The following is a 6,000-nucleotide window of genomic DNA, read 5'->3' on the forward strand; positions in this document are numbered from 1 at the left end:
AGCATTTTCAAGCAGTGCTTACTCTTCCCTGCCAGGACCCCAATATTAAAGGCAATCACTACAAAGGTTTTGCACTCAGCAGTTTCAAAGCCAATACTATACCTGGGCATTTTGTGTGTAGCATTCTGCTAAACAGAAAGGAAGCGAGAGAACCTCTCACTGCTGTTGATTCCTGCTATCACCTTTTACAGTTGCCATTGAACTCACAGCTCAGGATAAAAGATCTATGAAGGCTTTAGACTATTTTCATCCACCACCGCCCCACCCCTCACCAGCATAAGCCATTATTTACTAGCTCCCTTCCTCAATCACCTCCTCCTTCTCAATAGGTTTCAGTTTCCAATGGCTGTTCAAATACAATAGTGATAGGTGCCCTAGGAGTGGAAGTGATCAATCAAAGGCACCGAGAGCCAGAATACAACTGCCTTTTTCCAAGTTTCATTCAGGATCTTTAGTTCATTACACATCTGCTACTTTATCACATGCACCTTAGCACAGCCCACTCACCACCTTTGGAGCCAGACTTCAATGGTGCTACCCAGCTTTACAGCAACTGAGGATCTGACTCAAACAGCCTTCTAAAAAACCCAGCGGGTGCCCCCTATAACCATTCCGTATGTGTATATTAGTCTGTTGATGGGGGGGGGAGGGGGAAATGAGGTGGAACATCGCTCCTTCCCACTCATACTAAGAGAAGCTTCTTCAGTTTGCGGGGAAGAATACGTTCAGTCTCCCAGGGGTTGGTTGGTTGGTTTTTTAAATCTAGGACTCTCCAATTTACCGAGAGGTAGTTTGGCAATAAGGGAGATGGATGACTAAGAAGTCTCACCCTAATGCCTATTGTATTTTATCATCAGTAGCTGTGTGGGCTGTCCAAAGGGAGATTATAAACTCTCTCAAGGCAGGCACCAAGCATTATTTGCCTGCAGTGTACCTAGCACCCTTTGTTGGGTGCTGTGTAAATAAACATTAAGGGCCATATTTTCTAGCGTGCTCAGCACCTAGCGGCTCCCTTTGCTGAGTGCTTTTGAAAAAGCTGGCTACTTCTGTACATACCTACAGCCTTGTGCAGGCTAGGATTTAAAGGCATGCTGTTAGAGATGACTAGAGGTAGTTAGCAGGCTAACAAAGACAAAGCAATCTAAGGGCACATCTTCACTAGCAACGTTAGTGGCTTGTGTAGTCGCAGCATAGCAAAAAAAAAAAAAAAAAAAAAAAAAAAAAAAAAAAACCACACCTCCATGAGGGGTGTAACTCCCAGCGCTGGTGCATGGTCTACACTGGCACTTTACAGCGCTGAAACTTGCAGCGCTCGGGGGGTGGGGAGTGTTTTTTCACACCCCTGAGCGAGAAAGTTGCAGCGCTGTAAAGTGTCAGTGTAGACAAGCCCATCAGATATGATAAGTGCAGCAAGTTAAAGCCTAGCAGCATTCAGTGTTGGCATCTTGGAACAAATCTGGTGGAGAGTTCAGACTACACTTTACAAACATTAACCACCTTGAGTTAACTCCAGGTCAAAATTCATGTGTAGACTGAAGCCAGGTGTACACTAGACAGTTTTACCAATATAGGTTACATCTGTAGGGGTGTGAAAAAATAATCACACCCCCAACCAGCATAACCATGCCAGCAAAAGCCTTAGTGTAGATGCAGTTACACTGGGGAAAAAAAAATCCGATCTATTACTTGTATTGACCTAGTACCTGTACTAACACAGCACACCAAAAAACAGTCTCTGCTCCGAAGGCTTTCAGGCTAGGTTTGCCAGTACAGCCTATTTTATTCAGGGAACTGGTATAACCCATACCAGCAAAAGAACTCCTTTGCTGGTATAAGCTACATGTGCACTAGAAGGGCTACAGCTGTAACAGCAAACCCTTTCTAGTGTTGACAAGGCCAAGGTTTTAAGTGGGAGCTACTGGGTACTGAGTTTATGGGCAGGGTTTGGTTTAATGTGTAGACAGCCATGCCCCCAAGGCTTTTGCCTTATATGAAAGTAATTAAGGCTAAAATAAGTCAATTGACACAATCTCATTGCCGCAGTGACCTCACCTGTTATTCAGCTGCAAAAGTGTATCAGACGGCCAATCCAAATCTTTAGCATTCTGAACTTAAGACCTCACTGGTTTTATACGCTTAACAAAGCCTCATTCAGTCATCATTCCATCTACGTGCCCAAAACCTCTTCGCTGGTGACAACTTTGCAGTGCGTTTCTGATTGTAAGCTCTTTCGGACAGGGAACATCTTATTTTTGTCCTGTATGTTCACGCCCCCTAGGACAATGGGGCCGAGATCCCACTTAGGGCCTTTAGGCCCTACTGCAATACAAATAATAAACATGCATCATCATCTGCACCCAGCAAATCCAAATGTCCTTAAACAGAAGGCAGGTCTGCAGCACCTCCTTCCTTACAACAAAAACCACAGATTACAGCCCTGCATCTCCCATAATGTAGGCTGAAACACTGACGTCAGCTTTTAAGTACTGACCAAGCATTTATTTTTTTAAGGGATTTATTAACCAATAAGCAAAAAAAGCCCCAAGAATCTTTCATCTAAACTCTTCGGAACATTTCAGCTCTCAGTGCTGAATCACTGCACAAACACCACCATGGTTGCAGGCTGATGCTCCATCCGTGCTCACGCGGGGGAATCATTTTAAGTAGCAAGCTTAACTCCTTGCTCGCTAGCAGCTCCCTTCGAGCAATGGCAGGGAAGCACTGCGAAACCCTCCTGCTGCACACACGCCCGTTTTCTGGGGTTCCTTGAAACACCAAGGACATAAGGCGACACACCATTGGGAAACCACAGGGCTGTTAACACCAGCAGCCGCCCAAACGTTGAGCCTGAGCCCAGGACGGAGAATACTGGTAAGACACTGCCTGCAAAGCCAAGCCACATTGGAGCCCGGCTATTTCCCCGATCTTCTGTAAAACCCCACGGCATTAGAATAGCAAACCGCAAACATATGTTCCCCCACGCTGCAGCCGCAACCGCCCCCGCCTCCCGTACACATACATACACACACACGCTTTTAGCTCACGCGGGAGGATCATGTCATTTTATTTGCACCCAGCATGATCAGGATTTTGTTTGAACTCCTATCTAAATAAGCATGCAGTTCCCTGTCAGCAGCTCCCTGTATGATATCACCCAGCACGGGATTTGGTTTTTATTTTTTTTTGTTTTGGGTACGCACGCAAGGTGAGTTTCCAGTCCGTTTTGCAAAATAACAAATGTTTTTTAAAACGTCTATCGGCTCTGGGTAATAAACACAACACACTCACAATTACATCTCCCCAACCATTCCCTCCAACGCATGCCTTGCAATCACCGATTCATGCACCACTTACCGCATCTTCCTGATCCTACCCCCGCATGTAAATACAAACGCACAGCATATCTGTGTGTGTGTGTTGCATTATATATAATTGGTGTCAAGATCAGGAAGATGCAGTACGCATCGATATAAAAAAATACACCTCTACATCAGAATTTTCTCCCCAGCTCCAACCCCCTATGATCTATTGCAGAAATCTGCAGGGTCACTCAAATACAAAGCATGATTAGAAACCCTAGGCCACCCCCTCTTCTTCCCTTACAACATTATAAACACTTACCCTCCCGTATTTCCTCTGCAGCCGGGGGAATCAGAGCTCCTGAGGTTCTCCAGCTGATTGCAAATTTCTGCACATTCGTCAGGATAATTAAACGCAATTACAGAATGATCAAATGAGAAGCCCTGCAAGGCTGGTGCCAGTGCTGATGATGCAAGTTCTAGCCCCTTGCAACCACATACAGGCACCCACACTGAAATGTAGTCATAATACTAGCCCAGTAAGTGAGGGGCAGGCATGTCCCTGCACAGAGGGGATGGTGGGGGTGGATGGCACAGATAAGCATTAACAGGGCTGAAGGGATCCAGGAAGACAGAAGGTTGCACTTTAGAACTAAAAATGAACTGAGGATGAGGTCATGCCTTGAAAAAAAAGCACCTGACGTCATCCCCAGCCAATCAGAGAGCGAGGCTCAGGGGCAGGGTGACGTCAGCCTCTGATCCTGGAGCTTTGGGTGCAGATTAAAGGGAGACAGGCAGGCAGAGCTGCAGTTTAAAAGGGGTAATGGTCTAGTTTCCTCCCCCCTTTTTATTTATTCCCTCCCAGCCTGTAAGCTCTTAAAAGGGAAATGCACTGTCTTACCATCTACTGAAGAAGATGGGAGAGCGGTGCAGGGAGTTCTAGGCAGCGGTGTAAAGCAAGCCACTCATGCTAAATCAAGTTGGCATTTATTGTTAGAAGGGAAGGGTGTGCAGGCTTGTGTCATCAGCACACAGATATGCCCTGCTGTTCACAAAGAGGAACTGGGAAACATTTTCCAATGCCAAAGGGAGGGGAGAATATTATTGACTAAACCTTCCATGCATCAGCCTTACGTTTTCAAATCAGATTTCATTTTGGAACGATGCATCTAGTGTCCTCCTATAGGATTTTACCCTAAAAAAAAAATCCCACCACCCTGGAGCCTTCCTCTTTGCATGCAGGGAGTGACCCAAAGCTGCCTGCTCAGTTTATGGTGCTCTGGGAGGAAAGAAAAAGTATAGCTAAATGATAAGCCCTTAAAATAGCAAAGGAAAGGGGAGCAAGGAGCCCCCCAAGTCCCTGCTTTGTGGGTGGAATGTAATTTAGAAGCTGAGATTATCCATCTCTTTCTGTACAGGAATTCCAGGCTTCCGCCTCCTGGAGTTCCCCTAAAACAAAGGCCTGATCGATTGTTGTTGGGTTTTTTTTTCTTTTTTTAAGGTTCCTTTACAATCTTCTTTATTTCCCGTAGGGCAGGGTTGTTTTTCTCCTTGGCATTTATTTTATTGCCCACTAAACAGATCAGCCACACGCAGTAGGGAGCTATAAGGTTTCATTCTTTTGGTGGTGCTGCTATAACACTAGCGTGTCTGTTGGATCGCTCACTATGGGATGGGGACTCCCTTCAGCTCAGGTACCCTACTCTCCGACCCACCATGGTTCAGCCTTGGGAACACTGGGCAGTGTTAAAAAGACAAGAGGACAATTTGGTGTTTGCTTCCCCACCCCCCCAACTCCCCTTCTTTACAGCACTTCTGTCCCCCTCAGCTCAGAGGCTTTCCCTACATCAAGCATCATGCTGGCTGAGCAGAGGGTGGTATTTCCATCTCACCCTAAACACAGGATCGTAAGGTGACCAGACAGCAAGTGTGAGAAATCGGGATAGGGTGGGAGGTAATAGGAGTCTATGTAGGAAAAAAAACCCAAAATCGGGACTGTCCCTATAAAATCGGGACTTCTGGTCACCCTACAGGATAGCTCCGATCACTCCCCCATCTGCAGCTGTAGGAAATTTCCTTCATCTTCCTCCCATGCTGCTCCAAATGCACAGGAGAGACTCTCTGCAAAGCCACTATGTTGCCTTCTTTAAATCTCTCCTGTACTGCATGCCTAAAACACACACTGCAGTGGCTGGGCAGCTGAGGTGCTGTGACCACATTATGATTAGTGTAATGTCTCATCTACCTTCTACTCCCCCTATTTATTTTATCCACTTGCTATTTGGGGGCAGGGATTGTTTTTTTCCTCATATATGTGCAATAGTGCCTAGACAATGAGGCTTTGTTCCCTAATTGTAGGGTTACCATATTTTGTGCCTCCAAATGGAGGACACTCCACGGGGCTCCGCCCCCGCCCCCAGCCCCGCCCACGCCCCCGCCCAACTCCGCCCCCTCCCCAAAGTCTCCGCCCCCTCCCCTGCTTCCCACGAACATTTAATTCGCGGGAAGCCTGAAGCAGGTAAGGGGGGGGTGGGGGGAGGAGGTGCGGCCCAGGCTGGCCCCCCCGGCGGCTCCAGCCTGGGTCGGCTCGGGCCCTGGGGTGCCGGCCCCGGCCGACCACCCCCGGCCCGCCCAGCACTGCCGGCCCCCGGCGGCCCAGCGCACCCCCCAGCCCCGCAACCCCGGACCGGCTCCCGGCCCG

The 6,000-nt window shown here is 47.6% G+C and overlaps 1 protein-coding gene across 1 annotated transcript in view; it reads right to left on the reverse strand.

Annotated features, from left to right (window-relative positions):
- DUSP8 (dual specificity phosphatase 8) overlaps positions 1-3,951 on the reverse strand; it is an 87,630-nt gene extending 83,679 nt beyond the window's left edge. Inside the window, exon 1 of the mRNA XM_005307770.4 lies at positions 3,622-3,951. The gene's annotated coding sequence lies outside the window, so the exon portion shown is untranslated. The remainder of the gene's footprint in view (positions 1-3,621) is intronic.
- Positions 3,952-6,000: the final 2,049 nt, after the last annotated feature.

Source organism: Chrysemys picta, chromosome 4 (genome assembly GCF_011386835.1).
Source record: "Chrysemys picta bellii isolate R12L10 chromosome 4, ASM1138683v2, whole genome shotgun sequence".
Classification (NCBI taxonomy): domain Eukaryota; kingdom Metazoa; phylum Chordata; order Testudines; family Emydidae; genus Chrysemys; species Chrysemys picta.